Consider the following 15911-nt stretch of genomic DNA (forward strand, 5'->3'; position numbering starts at 1 on the left):
CCTCAGACCTCCCAAATACACCAGCTATCCATGTAACTGTCCATGGAAAGTACCCATTTCCCTTGTGACTTACAAGTGACTTCTGAAAGAGACTGGACTTCTAGGCCATTCAGTAGGATTCTGACCAGTGGGCATACCTGAGAGCCAGAGAGACAGGAGGGAGAAGAGATCAGGATACTAACAGCAGGTGCTTCTCAGATGGGGACACAGTGTATGCCACCCAGTCAGACTCCCTCCCAGGGTCCTGAGAGCGATTGCACCTTCAGATTTTAGCACAGTGGAATCCTACTGATCTTAAATCTGAGATTCCTAGGACCTGACATCAGAAATCTACAAACTCTGGACTCTGCTGTTAGCATCCCTAGGGACTTGGAAATGAATGTGGGCGCCTTGGAGCTTTAAAGTGTCTAGTGTTGCCCTCAACAACAGCAAGTAACTGTCTAAGGTCCCAGGTGCACACATTCCCTGCTGGACTCTGGTCATCAGGACTAGGATTGACCTAGGATTCTACATTTCTACAGAACACCTGGAAGGCCTGGAAGCTGATCCAGGGACTACACAGGAAACACAGGGGCTTTCAGTCAGCCAAGATGATTGCTTGTTTATATACCCAGGCTCCCCAGACTCTATGCATGTGGACTGAGTCAGGATCTATAGGCCTTTGGGCCCCAGCATCTACACACACAGGCCTATGGATTTGGGTGAGTCAGAGAGGGAGAAAAGTAACTTCCTGTTTATAGTTCTGACCTTCTCTCTTCTCTTAATTACATGATGTGATAAGTTATATTAGATTTCCATTTATAATAGTGATACAGTTGTTTATCAATGAATACATTTCAAATAAAAGTTACTTAAATGCTTAGGTACCTAAATCCTTACATGCTTTTAGGTAAAAACTACATGGATTAAAAAGAAAACGAGTTCAATGCCCATCGTGGCAGAGCACGGACATGGCAAAGGCCTCCAAAGTGGGACCTTGTAGTTTCGAATACTGTCGACTCCTTCGACCTTGCAGGCTGAGTTGTGGAGTAAGAAGAGTGGCCCTTTGGCCTCATAAAGGAAATTGGCACCTCACAAGGAAAGCTGCCCAGAGAACCCAGGTAGCCTGGAGAGCTCTCCCCAGCTGCCCACCAGGCTGACTCCGGGTCCAAGAAGTGGGAGACTCACTTGGTTCTGTATCAGCGAGGATAGGACATTATCCAGAGCACTCGTCACATAGTCTGCAAGACGGTTGATAGAGCTGACATTTCTGGAAGACAGGGGGAGATCTCCATGCAGTGGACTGGCTTAGGACAATACTGAATGACAGGTGACGCAAAACAGAGGGGACTTGCTCACTTCACACCCACCTCTGGATGGACCATCACCTACCATTCCACCTCTGACCAGTGGTTCATCCAGTGCCAAGGACAGTCTCTCCCACTCCTGATAACTCATCCATTCATTCTATCATTCAAGCCAAATTCCAGAGCACCAACTGCATGTCAAGGCCCAAGTTGGGCCCTGGGGTCAGTGGGATGAGCAAAGGACACGAAGCCTCAAGCATTGTCACTCATTATGAGACAAATTGTGCCAGGGCTGCTTCCTTCCACCTCCACTCACGGCATGAGCGTCACCTCCTGGGCAGAGCCCTGACGATTTCTCTCAGAGAGGATTTGATCATCAGAGTGCCCTGTTCAGTATCATACACTGCACACAATTCGCCTCTCTCTTAATGGATGTCATCAATGGATGGACTGATTATTCCTCTGCCTGCCTGCCCCTTGGGAGAAACTCCACAAGGAAGGAATCTTGTCCATCCTTACCAGTGAGCACCGCAGAGCTTCGAGCAGTGTTTTTCTGGCACAGAGCAGAGCTCAATACATTTTTAGACTAAAAGAATGACACAAGTAAATGTACGATTAAACATAAATGACAATCTTTGACAAGTACTCTGCAGGGGAAGAGTGAACTTTGGCATCAGTATTATCCCCAATTCACAGATGTTAAAAGGGAGGACAGGCAGATTAAGTTGTTCATAAATTCACAAGTTAGTGAAAGTGATACGTAAACCAAGTCCAGTCTGACTCCAGAGCCTGAACTGTCACACTACACTATTCCAGTTCTTGGGAACTGGAATGGGGCAGAAATTAGAGTCCTAATGCCTCTGAGACATCAGGTGCTCTGAGATGAACGAACCATACCTGTCTAGCACAGACAGTGAGATTGACGCTGAGTCAATGGCACAGGTATTCACAGCCACAGTACCGGTACTGGTATCAAGCCCAAGTCCAGACACCAGATCCACGCTCACATCCAGGTTTAAGAACTTCCCCAGCAAAGGCCTGCAGGAAACAGGGTTCATGGTGACCTAGGGCAAGAGGCTCACTGGGTTCCTGTACCTTTGTAGATGCTACCTGCATGTCCATGGTAAGGTCATCATTGCCTGGTGACTGAGAACATAGTCTATATTCATTAAGGGACTTACGTGTTTCTATTATGGCTTTTATCTGGACCACCCAATTTAGTTCATAGGAAATGTTTATTCAACATTATACTGCTGATTTAAGTAACTGTCAACATTTCCAACACTCAGCGTTTAGCCTGCTTCGGTTTCTTTAGCCATTACTGCTATGCAGTGAGGCGAATCATACTCTTGTTCTGAATGAGGAGATGTGAGAGCCAAGAATGTAAGTAGCTACTCCCAGATCTCACAGCTCGTGACATTATCAGAGCACTTCATTCAAGGATAATCTTGCTTCTATTTTTTTATATGTTCATGGTTGTGAAGATGGAACCCAGGTGCTCGGTCATGCTAGGCAAGCATCATACCACTGAGCTGCATTCACAGCCTTCCAGACTTTTTACACATGTCCTTTCCTGTCGCTTTCCTGTCTAAATTCATAAATTTAAAACACTTTAAGGTTATATTTCATGTGTCTTGTCTTTCTCCTATGATTCACATTGTTGTTTGCATTTGTCTTTGGCACTGCTAATTAGAGATAATTTTGAAAAACAGAAAAATGAAGAAATGTTACCAAAGAATTATGAATGTCCATGTCACCTCAATATGGCATATGCAATAATTAGATAAAAGTTACTATTTCAAAACTAAGCTGAATGCAGTAATCCTTTAAAAGAGACTGGGTTTTGGTGTAAGTTCACTAGAACATTTTAAAGACAGATACTAGACTTCGAAAAGTTCCCTCATTTACATATTGGATACTGAGGTCCCAGGCCACAAGACAGCCCGGGAAGATCTGGTTTCAGGGCTTGGGGGACCTTCTCACCCATGTGCACTGCCTGTTCTGTGTCTGATTCTTCAGATACTCACAGGTTCACAGTGGTATTGACTGGGAGCCTCAGCAAGGCGCTAGTGCCATCTTCTGCTGTTTGAAGTTCGACATTCGCAATGGCTGTCTGGCCTATTGTCACCCTGCTCAAAACCCAAAAAAAGCCACTTATGATTCCCCAAGTAGCCATCAGTTGAAACCTTCCCAGTGCCAGAGTCATGCTGTGCTTCGGCCCGCACAAGCCTTGCTCTCTTGGTCTCCCCTAGCCCAGGTCAGAACTGTGATGCTCCGCATTTTAGGGCTTAACAGACTGGGGTCCAACACATGTAACAGTTCCCAGTGAGCACAGAAAGCACCAGAGCCCAATTTCCACCCAATCCCATTCCAAATTTCCATGGGTCAAGCAAGAGCCTGGAGTTAAGTGGCATCGATTTTCCTTCCCTGCATAGGGATTTAACCTGTTATTCCCAGTGACATTTGGAGAAGACAGTTTTACTCTTTGAAAAGGGGTTTGAGACATGAGCAAAGAGTTACAGGTGAGAATGAACAGAACTTTCACTTTCATCCTAAAGTCACAGAATGTTAGACCTCAATCTACAAGATGCCCAGACTGGTCCTGGAGCCCTGTCTGTAATTTATTCAAGCTATGAGGAACGTGGCCTCAGACCACTTTGGCTCTTCAGATAGTAACAAGGATGGTCCATCTCTCTTTGACCTGCATGTTTTTGTTTTTTATTTTTAATTTTGTTTTGTTTCGTTTGTACCAGGGATCAAACTCACAACTTTGAACTTGCCAGGCAGGTGCTTAAGCCACTGAGCTAAATCCTCTCTCATTCTCTTTGACCTTCAACTAACCTCTTCTTTCTTTCTAAACACCCGCTTTTGTGGAGCAAAGATCACCAGTGAAGCACAAACGTACCCCAAAATACCACCCTGAGCTTGAGAAAAGAGACTGCTCAAGAAGTTTCTAGCTTCCAGGATCTTCTTTTGGGCCTGTTGAAAAACTTCGGAATCCTGAAGCACTCCCAGGTCTAAGTTCAGGTTCTGGAGGATATCTGCCAAAAACAATCCCATTTACTGTGTGCAGCACTTGAGAGAGAGTTTAAGCTCCATGCACCAGATGAAAGGGTTTGTCCAAGTTATTTCATTCAACCCCTAACAGCTCAGTGAGGCAGGAATTGTTTTCACCATCATTTACACTGATGAAACAAAAGTTGCAAAAGCTTAGGGAATGTGTCTAATCAACGAGGTCGGGAAAATGCCTTCCTTCCATGCGGTTCTAAACTCATAGAGACTAAAACTTATCAAAGTGATGTCGATTAGTCCAGTTGTCAAGAGCAATTCCAATGTCAGTTCATAGGAATCTTAAGGTCTATCGCTTGAAAAGAGAAGCTCACTTCAGTTTGAAGAACTTGGCCAAACAAATTTGGGAAAATAACCTTAAGAACTTGAAAGTCTAGAACCAAAGAAAGAAAACGATTCTAACTTATGAACATGGCAAACAAGAGTCCTGGAATGACAGCCAGGCAATAGGCCCAAAGAATAGTAATTTATGTGCTAGCAGGGGACAGTGTCCTAATAGTTGGTCTCAGGACAACAGCAGGATGAGAGAGAAGAAATGACACGGCAAATGTGAGGTGATACACAGGAATCATCAAGGATGTGTGGTGAGAAGTAACTCAAGTGAGACAACAAAACAACGACCACCCCGAGGTAAAACAGAAAACGTGTAAGAAATGAGATGAAATTTTACAATGCAACTTGTCTGTGCAATGGACAGTATACACCTAGGTACAAAGGTGCAGGGAACATCAACTGAAAGAAGATTGAAGGCATAACTGCATCTGGTCATAGAAATCACTAGCTGTTCCGGATGCTGATATTTTCTTCTCAAAGTTTCATTTTCCTAGCTGAGTCCTTTCTGCCTCTTTGCAAGCTGCCTAAAACTAGCATTTTTTAACAGAGAGAACGTAGTTACAGAAATACGGAATGAAAGAAGTTGTAGTCTTTGATCCATGAGACTGGGAAAGCATTGAAAGCTGTCCAGACAGTGCTGGTAATGGGGAGAGGAGGAAGCTGCTCCCCTAGACTGTGTGGGAGAGTGCCGACATGGGGGAGCTTGTCAACACCCCTGTAGTATCACATGTGTACTTCTTGACTTTTGAAAACATCTACTTTTGGACATTGATTCTACACATATATTGTAACATTGCTTGTTTCAAGAAAAAGTAGAGAAAGAACCCGGAATTGGAGACCCCCTTCCTCATAAAGCACTCCCGAAGGGCAGCTCCTGGAGGAAGCCCTGGGACTGCAGGCACGGGGATGGGGAGGGAACTCCAGGATCACCCCACCACCCACCATGGACTCACCCTTAACAGGAGCCAGAATTCTATTCTCGAGAAAGGGATTTGCCTGGCTCAAAATATTGTTCACCTGACTGGTAATGTCAGATATAACATCGCCAGAGGTGCCAGTGAGCAGGCCGCACAGGAAAAGAAGCTTCCAGAACTGAAACATCTTTTTTCCTGATACCTGCACAGGTGTGGGGAGAATAAGAATGAGACACCCAGAGGGGAGAGGAGGCTCCCCTTCGCACTGTCACCCTCCCTCTGTCCTCCCTACCTGACCTCTAAGAGCACATGGCCCACAAGGAGAATGAAAAAGTCAGCCTCGCCCCGCATCCATGCTCTTCACCCGAAGGCGCTTCCCACACACTGCCTGCTCTGCCCAGACTCTGTCACCTCAGTCAGGGCCTCCTAATTCTGCTTCAGCAAGACATTGCCTCCTCTGAGAGGAGGTGCTACCATAGAGCCTTCCCCAGTATCTAATTGAGGGAGCCACACGCAATTGGCAGCCTTTGTTTTATGATTAAGGCCCTGGGTGCCAATGACTTTTCTTCCTTTTGGAAATGTGAGCTCCTTAAGGGAAGAACTATGACTTATTTCACTGTTGAAGTGCCTGACTCCAATAAAAATCTCCACCTCTCAGTAAAAAGCCATGATAAAAAGACCCTCGTATAATAAAATAAAGTATGAACAAATCTGTACATGTCTTCTCCTGACCTGGCTTTGTGTATTTCTTTGATAGCTCTCATAATATAATCTACATATTTCTAAACTGGTCATATGTGGCTAACTTGAGCATCTTATCCCTCTGCTCTTGCCCACAATGCCTTCCAGGGCACCTGATGGGGCAGGGGAAAGCCCACTACTCACAGGTCTGGTGGAAGATCTTCACGAATGCCTAGCTTCTGACACAGTCCTCTGGGATTCTGCAGGTGGCGGTGGCCTTTATATATGCTGCTGAAGGGCTAAGAGGTACGCCCTCTTCCGGGACCATCCAAGGACACTCCAAAGAAAATAACCTAGGATGAGCTAAAAGACTTCCACCTCAAAGGTCACTGAGGATGCTTGAGTTGTAATGATTTGACATGGCAGGACATTGTGCCAAGGCTGAGACAAGGTCCCCATGGAGCAGTCAGGTGGAGTTGGGGAGAAGCCTGGGAATGGATGGATCAGACAGTGTTCTGGTGGGAGGACCAAGTGGTCATGCAGTCTAACTCTGCCATCATTTGGAATGGAGGCTCAGAAAGGGGAACCACCAGCCCGAGGTCATGCACCAAGACAGGGGTACAGTAGTGGCTTCTGCATCTCAGAGAGAGAGAGAGAGAGAGAGAGAGAGAGAGAGAGAGAGAGAGAGAGAGGAGCGAGCCAGCCTTGGTGAAAATCTTTGCAGCAGTGAAGTGCTCACTGCTCCCCAAGCCTGCTTGTTCCATCTGGCTGGCAGATAGTTTTCCTGAGCATGCATGAGTTCTGCTCCCCTGTCCCCCAGGTGTGGCCAAGTGAAATTCAGGGAGGTTAAGTGCCTTGCCTGAGAGTACAGGGAAACCCAGGAAATGTGCACCCCTGCCTTATCCAGGCCTCACTCTATGACCTCGCCCCCACTCTACCATCAGTACAGCTGGTGGAGGGGCTCTGAGGGCCTGGGTCATCTGCTCACTGCCTCTCCACACTCCTGTCTCACCTCCCTTGGGCCCTGATCTCCTGTTGACCTTTTTGCCACTCCAGAAAATGTCAGTCTCTCTTTCTCCCTGGACCCTGTGAGTTGCAACTCTCGGCCTGTACAGCTTTCCTCCTCACTGTGTCTGGCTCTCACGCCCTTCCTGCCTGCCCACTTGAGGTGGCACGTCCCCAGCATCCCTGACCTCATCACCTTGCTGACTTCTTTCACAGCTCGACTGTAACTGGACCTCTTGATTCTGCCCTCAGCAGAAGTCAGGTCCCATAACTTGGGTTGCTCCTTCTTAGAGGGCCCTGAGATGCTGGCCTGTCCCTACAGTCACCAGGCACTCTCTCTCCTTACTGAGAAAAGGAGGTGAGACCTATTCTCAGTTGCTCAGAACCTGGCCCAGATGTCATCAGGCTTCCAAACCATTGCACTCGGCGTTCCCGTGAGCTCTGAGTGCCGTTGTCAGAGTTCCCAGGTGTGCTCTTCTATGGCTCTGTCCTCACATTTCACTTTCTCCTTCCCCTCAATGCCCTGTCTCTTCCATTCGGCAACTTCTCTACCTCTCAAGAAAGGGCCGAGATGGAGTGAGAATAGCCTTTCAGGGCACAGGCTCGTCGGGAAAGCAGCCAGTCTTGTGCTTCTGCCGCTGGGCCCAGGTCTCAGGGGGTGCAGGTGGGTGCCTAGCAGCTGCTTTGTGTCTGATGCTTGCCCTGGTGTTTTGGGTACATGTTTGCCTGCTAGCTCTCAAGGGGACTCTAGGAAGCCGATTTGGGAAGCATCGTTGTCCAGCTGAGGAAACAGGTTCCGCGAGGAAGGTGGGTTGTAAGGGCCTCAAAGGACAGAAGCTGGGCATTTGTGTCCTCAGGAAAGGCCATTTCACCCACATCAGACTGAGGCCAGCTGGCAGGACTTGGATATCCTGTTTTGCTCAAGGCTGATGTTGTTTGAGTTGGTTGTCATGCCTGGTACGTTTGGCTTCTGTCAATCCGGGACAGCAAGACACTAATAGGTGCCCACAGGAGAGGGCAGCAGAGTCCTTGGGCCCCTGAGTCTCTGCCTCTTCTGCTTGTCCCTTCCAGCTCAGCAAGGGCTTGCTATGAGGTAGCAGGGCCCTGATGTCTGGGAGCAAACTAAAGGCTCCACCACTCAAGCACAAAGCAGATAGCTTGTGACACCCAGGTTGCAGAGCTCCATGTGGTAGGGCCCTGCTGCAGCCTTGCTGTGGCTTGGCCTGATCCTCAGAGTCTCTCCCCGGCTGCCTGAACCAGGTGCAGCAAATGTGTAAACCCCTCTTCCCAAGTTGTGGAAGACAGAGCCAAGGGCTGAGCCCAAACCTTGTGAAGACAGTTTTTATTTTGTTTATTTTTCAGTACTATAGATTGAACCCGGGGTCTTCTCACTGAGGTACACCTCCAGCCCATTTTTATCTTTCGATTTTCAGACAGGTATTACTAAGTTGCTAAGTTGCCCAGGCTGAGTTTGAAGTTTTAATTCTCCTGCCTCAACCTCCGAGAGTGCTGGGGTTACAGGCATGTACCACCAGCCTAATACAAGTATATTCTTATTGTCCTCCTAGCTTCTGGCTGTGAAAAACAGCCCTGAGACCTAAACTGGGTATGGTGAAGTCATGTCCAGGCTCAGTTGCTCACCTGTAAAATGGAATCTGTCTCTGGGTTTCAGTGGCCTCATGGTGGTCAAAAAACTTGGAAAATCAAAGGGGCACTGAGGGGATTGAGAGATCCTGGCCCTGTGTTCAAATCCTCACCGTGCTGGGTGCTGGCTGTGACTGTTTCCTTCTCTGTGAAGTGCACTGATGACTGCACTGGCCTCTGGGCTCTGCATGCAATGTGGACAAGTTGGAGAACATACAAGAAAGGCTCAGCACGAGGCAGGCCCTCCATTCTCTGTGACCGTGGTGGCAACAAGGACTATGCTACTATTACAAAACACACATAAAGAGATCTTGATGGTGAGTGGGGAGGTTGGTACTGTCATCTGAGTTCTGGTACGACTACTGTCAGTCAACTCAGATAGAAGAGCAGTGATAGCTCTGTGTTCGTCCTCCCCTTTCTTTTCCTCCTCTTCCTCTACGCATATAGGATGCCACGTTGCATGGAAGCACTTGTCTTTCCCAGAGGCCATAGGCAGCAGGGTCCTGGGATGAGCTAAAAATTATTGAAAATCTTCAGTGAGGCATTAAGGATTATGTGTCCAAGTCCAGGACATCCTCTTCCCCAGTGTGACTGCTAATCCCCAGCCACAGTGGCTTCCTGGTGTCATGGACCCAGCCCTTAAGCAACCAGCTGGTGTCTTTCTCTCCAAGTTCTTGGCTCCCTGACTAGGAACAGCCTAGGAAGGCATCTAAACTCTTGAGACCAGAGGAGGCACATGGTGCAGCTAGGGCTGGGGTGGGATGAGGTTCAGGGCTCCTGACTATGATTCTGAGGTTTGGCTCCCCTGGTTGCCAAGGGACTTTAAACATCTCAGGTTATAAGTTTACACTTCAAGGCCATCAGTTAAACAAGCATGGCTTACACAAAGAGACGAATGTTCTTTTATCAGGCTTGCTCAGAAGTGTTTGGTTTGGGCAGGCATTCTTGGTGGACTTTTATTTTTAAAACTTAAATTTTGTCTTCATTTCCCCCTCTTTCAGTTAGTCAGGAGAATCATTTTCAGAAATGTTGGTATTTAAGGTTGTATAGGAAGTACCAGACCTGAAGGTCACCCGGAAGCTGACACTGTTTATTTGTTTTGGAATGAAGCAGGTAAGCCAGTTTAATAGACAAGGTCTTACCATGCGTATAAGTAGTAGCACTGAGCTTCCCAATAGTGTCCCCAACCACATACTGCAATTTCCTACGGAGTTCCACCAATAAGTGTTTTTCTGCCTGTCTCAGAATGCTGGCTAATGTGTACCTGCAATGGTGAGCAGTCCTCTTGACCATGGGCATAATAGCAACATTGCCCCTCTAAGAACAGGCAAGTGCCTCCTTGTATAGTGGCAAGCCTAAAGTTCTGTAATTTTGGAGGTCCCCTGCAGCTAAGGAGTCAATTTGATCTTGCAGTAGGTGGTGTGATCCCTGCACTACTGTAAAGTCATCTTCGATTTGGGTACCTAATTGTGAATACTGTCATTGGCCCACACCTGAAACTGTAGCACTGAGGGCCACATTTGCTGCTATGGCCTCCCCTGCCAAGATTGATAATATCACCAAATCTTGCTTCCAGCAGGAATTGTGGGTATGAGTAGGCTCTTGTTGGACTGAGTAAACAGAGAGGTCAGGTACTAATGTACATAAGGACACAGAGACCCATTTTTGAACCCGAGAACATCCAGGGGACCCCATCCAAGCAAATAATGAAAGTTCCATGAGAGGTCACCAAGGAGCCTAAGCTGACAGCCAGAATGAGTACACAAGTCAACTGAGGTGTTTGGCTTTGTAGAGGTACCTAGAAGTCATGAGCATTTCCCCATACCTCCATGGGATGTGACTGGAATAACCAACCAAGGTTAGAGGTAGATTTTAGAAACTTTTATCACTTTGGGAGTGGTCAAAATACTTACATGGGAGCCTTTCCAGGTGGATATAAGGGTTAGGCCCAGGACGCAGTAGGAAAGAGTTACAAGGGATACACAGAGCCACCAGTCATTCCCTAGTTCAGGATCTAATATCTAGAAGATCCGGTGGGTGTTGTTAATTAGGCATCATAGATGGGTGTTGGCAGACCAGTAAGATTTGCTTTGGGCTCAGGGGCCAATAGTGGTGTACGTCAAGTAGTGAATAGTGGTGACGTCAAGGTAGAAATTTGGTGTGGGATGAAAGGACCTATATCTTTTCAATTGTCAAGACAGTTGTTGGGTCTTTTCCTCTTCCATCTACCTGGTCACTCATCTGGCAACCAAACACCCATTCCTGATGAATGGGGTCTCTAATATTACAGCCAATGAGACTATAGGCTCCCTGTCTACAGTTTGGGTCAGATGGTTACTGGGTCATCTGATTACCCAGTTACCTTTTGGCATATTCCCAGTGCGGACAGAACCATTTTCCCAACAAGTGCCCTGCCAAGGGACCTTTAAATGCAGGGTTGTCAATGATGCAGCAGAGATAATCTGATGGGGATAACCTGGACTTCTGATGCCACTCAGGGCAGGTATATTTGTTATTGGTACAATACTCTCCTTCCCATTTTAAGCCTTTGAATCCTGGGAAATAGGAATCCCAACTTGGGTTTTTGGTTTGAATCGGACATTCATCATAATACAGATTTACATTAGGTTGGTAATGATCCATTTAGTCCAACTGAGGACTGGGCATGTGCCACGAAATTGAGTTAGGAATTCCCAGCGCCCCGAATATGTCTGGCAGATGTGTAGAACAAGAAGCCTAACAGGAACAAATGCAGGTTACTAATGGCAATCATGTTGACCTTTCAGCTAAGAAAGGCAGTTTAGAGTTCACAATCTAACAGATACACCAATGTGAAAAAGAATGAAAGTGACCTTCTGGGGAAGTTTCCAGTCCTCTAAGGACACAGCGTAGAGCTCTAGGGAAAACACTGAGACTAACAAGAGGAGAGGGTTAGAAACCAAACTGGGTAGCAGAACATGGGCTAAGCAGGGCAGAGGCTCCAGTGTACGGTGTCTCTGGCTTCTACCATTTGTAGACCTGTCAGCTTGCAGAGTAACAGCAGCAGGGCTTTCACACATTGTTTCCTCAGAATTGTCTTCAGGGAGTTGTCTCATCTGAATGCGCTTTCCAGCAGTCTTCTGGCTGAGCTCTCTTGGTCTGAGAATGATGGATCCACTGCTGGACTGCAGAAACTTTTATCACTGTGGGTGCAGTCCAAATAATTACATGGGAGCCACTCCACGTGGATTGCAGGGGCTCATGTTTCCAACCTTTTACCCACACTAGGCTCCAGCGTTGAAAGTGCATGTGGAGCAGGAGAGTGTCCCTGTAGAGGTGCCTGGCCTTTCAGCTATATTCTCATGTATTTGAGAAAAGGTTTTTCCCAACAGAGATATTCTTGTAGTGTCTTGGTTACTTCTCTCTCATTGTTGAGCCAAAAATACCTCATACCCAAAATTAAGGAAAGAAGATTCACTTATCTTACAATTTTTGGACGTTTCAATCTATATTCAGCTGGCTCCAAAGCAGGGTGGCTTGGCTGAAGGGCAATTGTTCATGGTGGCTGCAAAGAGCAAAAGCAAAAAGGGAAAAAATAGGAAAAACAAGCCTTCTTCTCCCCTTTATATTGCATGCTGACTCTGCCCCCAGGTGGGTGCAGTCCTTAGTGCTAGACAACAAACCAATCACAAATGCTAGATTCAGCTGCCTCCATGACTGCCTGAAGCTTCGGGGGCCAGTTAGACCGAAACTGTGACATGTAGGGATATGTTTCCTAACTGGTGTAAGTCTCCCTGGAGATTCCCACTTATGGGAGGGAATCCCCCATATAAAACTTCAAAGGGTGTATATCCTGTAGGTTTTGGAAAATTTTGGATCTTGAGAAGGGCCATAGGGAATAAATCTACCCATGATGCCTGTGTCTTTTGATGATAGTTAGCATTGATCTTAGAGTTCTGATCATCCTTTTAACCTTTTCAGGACTTGTGCCTGCATGCCATAAGTATATTCCATCTGATCTTAAGTTTTTTAGTCAGATCTTGGGTTATTTCTGCCACAAATGTGCTCCCACTGTTGCTCCCTATGATGGGGGCAGCCCATATCTAGAATTAATTTTCCCAGTAGTGCACTACCAGATTCAGTGGCTTTTTCTGTTCTAGTGGGTAATGCTTTCCGACATCCAGAATAAGTAAAAACAAGCACCAGGAGGTATTTATAACCTCTGCATAGTTTTATCTCTGTCAAGTCTATTTGTAAGTCTTTGAAAGGGAAAGTTCAGCATGTCGAATACCTGGTGGAGGTTTTGGTCCAGATGTGGTTTCAGTCTTTGCACAGATGTGACATTGTACAGAATTGACAGATTGAGGCCAACTTAACGATGTAAAAATAGGGATTTAAAAGTTGATTCATAGCAGTTCTCCCCCCATTGATGATGTTGTGATGATACTGGACCAAAGCATAGGCCACACTCAAAGGGGTGATCATCCAATCATCTAGTAAAGTCCACACACCATTTGCTTCTTTCTGTTGTGCCCATGTGTTTTCTTCCTTTGATTATCAGAGGGGCTCACTCTGAAGGCTGAGGACAGTATCTGCGGATATTTCATGTCAGGTTTCCAGACTCTGTTTTAAATCCTCTGTCCCCCAGATGGAGCCCTCTGCTGCCAATTTGGCATCTTTCACTGAGAGTAACAGTGTCTTTTACTTTCTGGTGCACTTTACAATGGTAGACAGTGGCAGCCATTTTAGGCTTCCACATTGCCATCAGGAGTTGAAAATTTATATCTTTGTTTTCCTGCCACAGTGAGGAGTCCATTGTCCTTATTTAGCATTCAGTGAACATGAATAATGGTAGACACATACCTAGAGTCAATATAGAGGTTTACTTTTTTTTCTTTGCCCTGCTGAGAGCTTGTACTAAAGCCCACAGTTTAGCCCATTGAGCAGACTAGTTCTGCAGGACTCGCCTGGTTAGGGGCACCTCCTCTATGGTAAAAATAACGTATCTAGCCTGATGCTTTCCATCTTTAGCCAAGCTACTTTCATCAGGAAACAGGAGGTACTCTGTGTCTGTCAAAGTTTCACCATAGATCTGGTCATTTTATAAGGCAGTTCATCAGTAAAGGTTAGGCAGTCATGATCAGGAAGTCCAAACTCAGTGAGCAGGAAGGTGACAGTGTTTAGAGGTTTGATCTCTAAAGGAGAGTCAGGAATTTCCACAAAGTAGTCCTTGATAGTGAGTGATGCAGCTGTTCAAGTCATCAATGTCTTCAGTTGCTGAATAATTCTAAGATAGCGTGTAGCACTTGGACTGTTAGGTTTTGTCCCAAGGTCAGTTTGTCAGCTTCTTTGATCAAGAGCACAGTTGCCAGCAGGCCAGCCTTTAATAACCGAGTCCAGGTTCTTTGAAAAATATGCAGTGGGTCTCTCCCAAGGGCCAGTCTTCTGGGTTAGAACACATGATGCTTTGTGTCTTGGATCATCATCAACAAACAGGTTAAAGGGCCTAGTTACATCAGGAATGCCTAGTGCTGGGGCTGCTGATGGCTCCTGTTTTATGGTTTGGAAGGATTTAGTTTGTTATAAAGTTGAATTTAAGTTGTCTTGCATTTCCTTTTCCTGCGTACATATCATATAGAGGTTCAGTGAATTGAGATATCCAAATTCAACAGAAGCCTGCAACACCCAGGAGTTCTCCAAGTTGTTTTGTTTTGTTTTTTTTTTTCAGGCCTCTAGATGAAACAGACAACTTCTTTTCTTTCAGGACCAAGGCATCTGAGTTCTTTCTCTAAGTTAAACCTCAACTAGCACAATTTTTTTGCATATTTGGGCATTTTTCTAGAAAATCTTAAAACTGGCAGCCAGCAGACGGTGGAGAAAGGCCTGTGTTACCTTCCAACAGTCTACTTTACTTGAGCTGCTGATCATTATGTCATCAACATACTGTATGAAAGTACATTTAAAGTCTGCATGTGGAAATCTGGTCAGGTTTGCAACCAATGCTTCCCCAAGAGTGGAGGGGGTAGCTCTTGAAACCTCGTGTCAAACAAGTCCCGGTGAGTTGGCTTTTGTCCTGTTTCTGGGTCTTGCCATTCAAAGGCATATATTAACTGGCTGACAGGTACAACTCATAAAAGAAAGCATCTTTAAGGTCTAGACAAGTGAACCAGGCAACATCTGGGGAAAGAAGTCCCAGTACGGTATATGGGTTAGGGACTGCAGGGTTGTGGTAGCAGAGTTGACGGCACAGAGGTCTTGCACTGGCTGGTAGTCCCCACTGGGTTTTTCACCAGGCGTAGGGGAGTATTACAAGGTGATTTTCAGTCTGTCAGGACTCCAAACTGTTTCAGGTGAGAGGTGTGAGACTGGATGCCAAGTGAAGCCTCTAGTGGGATTGGGTACTGTTTAATAGTGATACGGTTTGTATTGGGGCAGAGCTCAACTGCCAAAGAGCCATGATTGGTGGTGAGCCCCGGGGGTGTGGCCTCTGTCCATACTTCTGGGTACAGGTTTCTTACAACCTCAGTGATAGTTATCGGGGTGTTTTAGGCTGGTATAGTCATCATACTTATTCTTGGGGTACAGTCGGAGTCAATATCAAGTCTAGGACAGTGGATCCAAGGATGAAGGAAGCAGGTTAATTCCCAATTTAGAGAGGAGACCATAGCCCAGGGAGGAATGGGGCACTCGGGCATGTATAGGAACTCATATTTGATAAAATGTCCACAAATCTCATACAACCTGCTCTGGCAGAACTTCATTTCAGTGGGGGCTCATGTGGCACACACTAGTTGGATCTTTTGAGAGGTTAAAGGAGAAACTGGCTGGGTCACAACTGAGCATTTGACCCCACTCTCTACCTTGATAGTTATAGGTTTCCCCCCATTTTGGCAATGACTGTGACATAGAGCCTGTGTGTGTCCTATTTGTTATTGTAGAGAACCCTTTCCTATCCTTTGGACATAAGAAAGGTTTTTATTTGTAATCCCAAAGGAGAAGT

The sequence above is a fragment of the Cavia porcellus genome, unplaced genomic scaffold, assembly GCF_034190915.1.
Source record: "Cavia porcellus strain 051 isolate PalLab524CR breed Dunkin Hartley unplaced genomic scaffold, mCavPor4.1 scaffold_5, whole genome shotgun sequence".
In the NCBI taxonomy this organism is placed as follows: domain Eukaryota; kingdom Metazoa; phylum Chordata; class Mammalia; order Rodentia; family Caviidae; genus Cavia; species Cavia porcellus.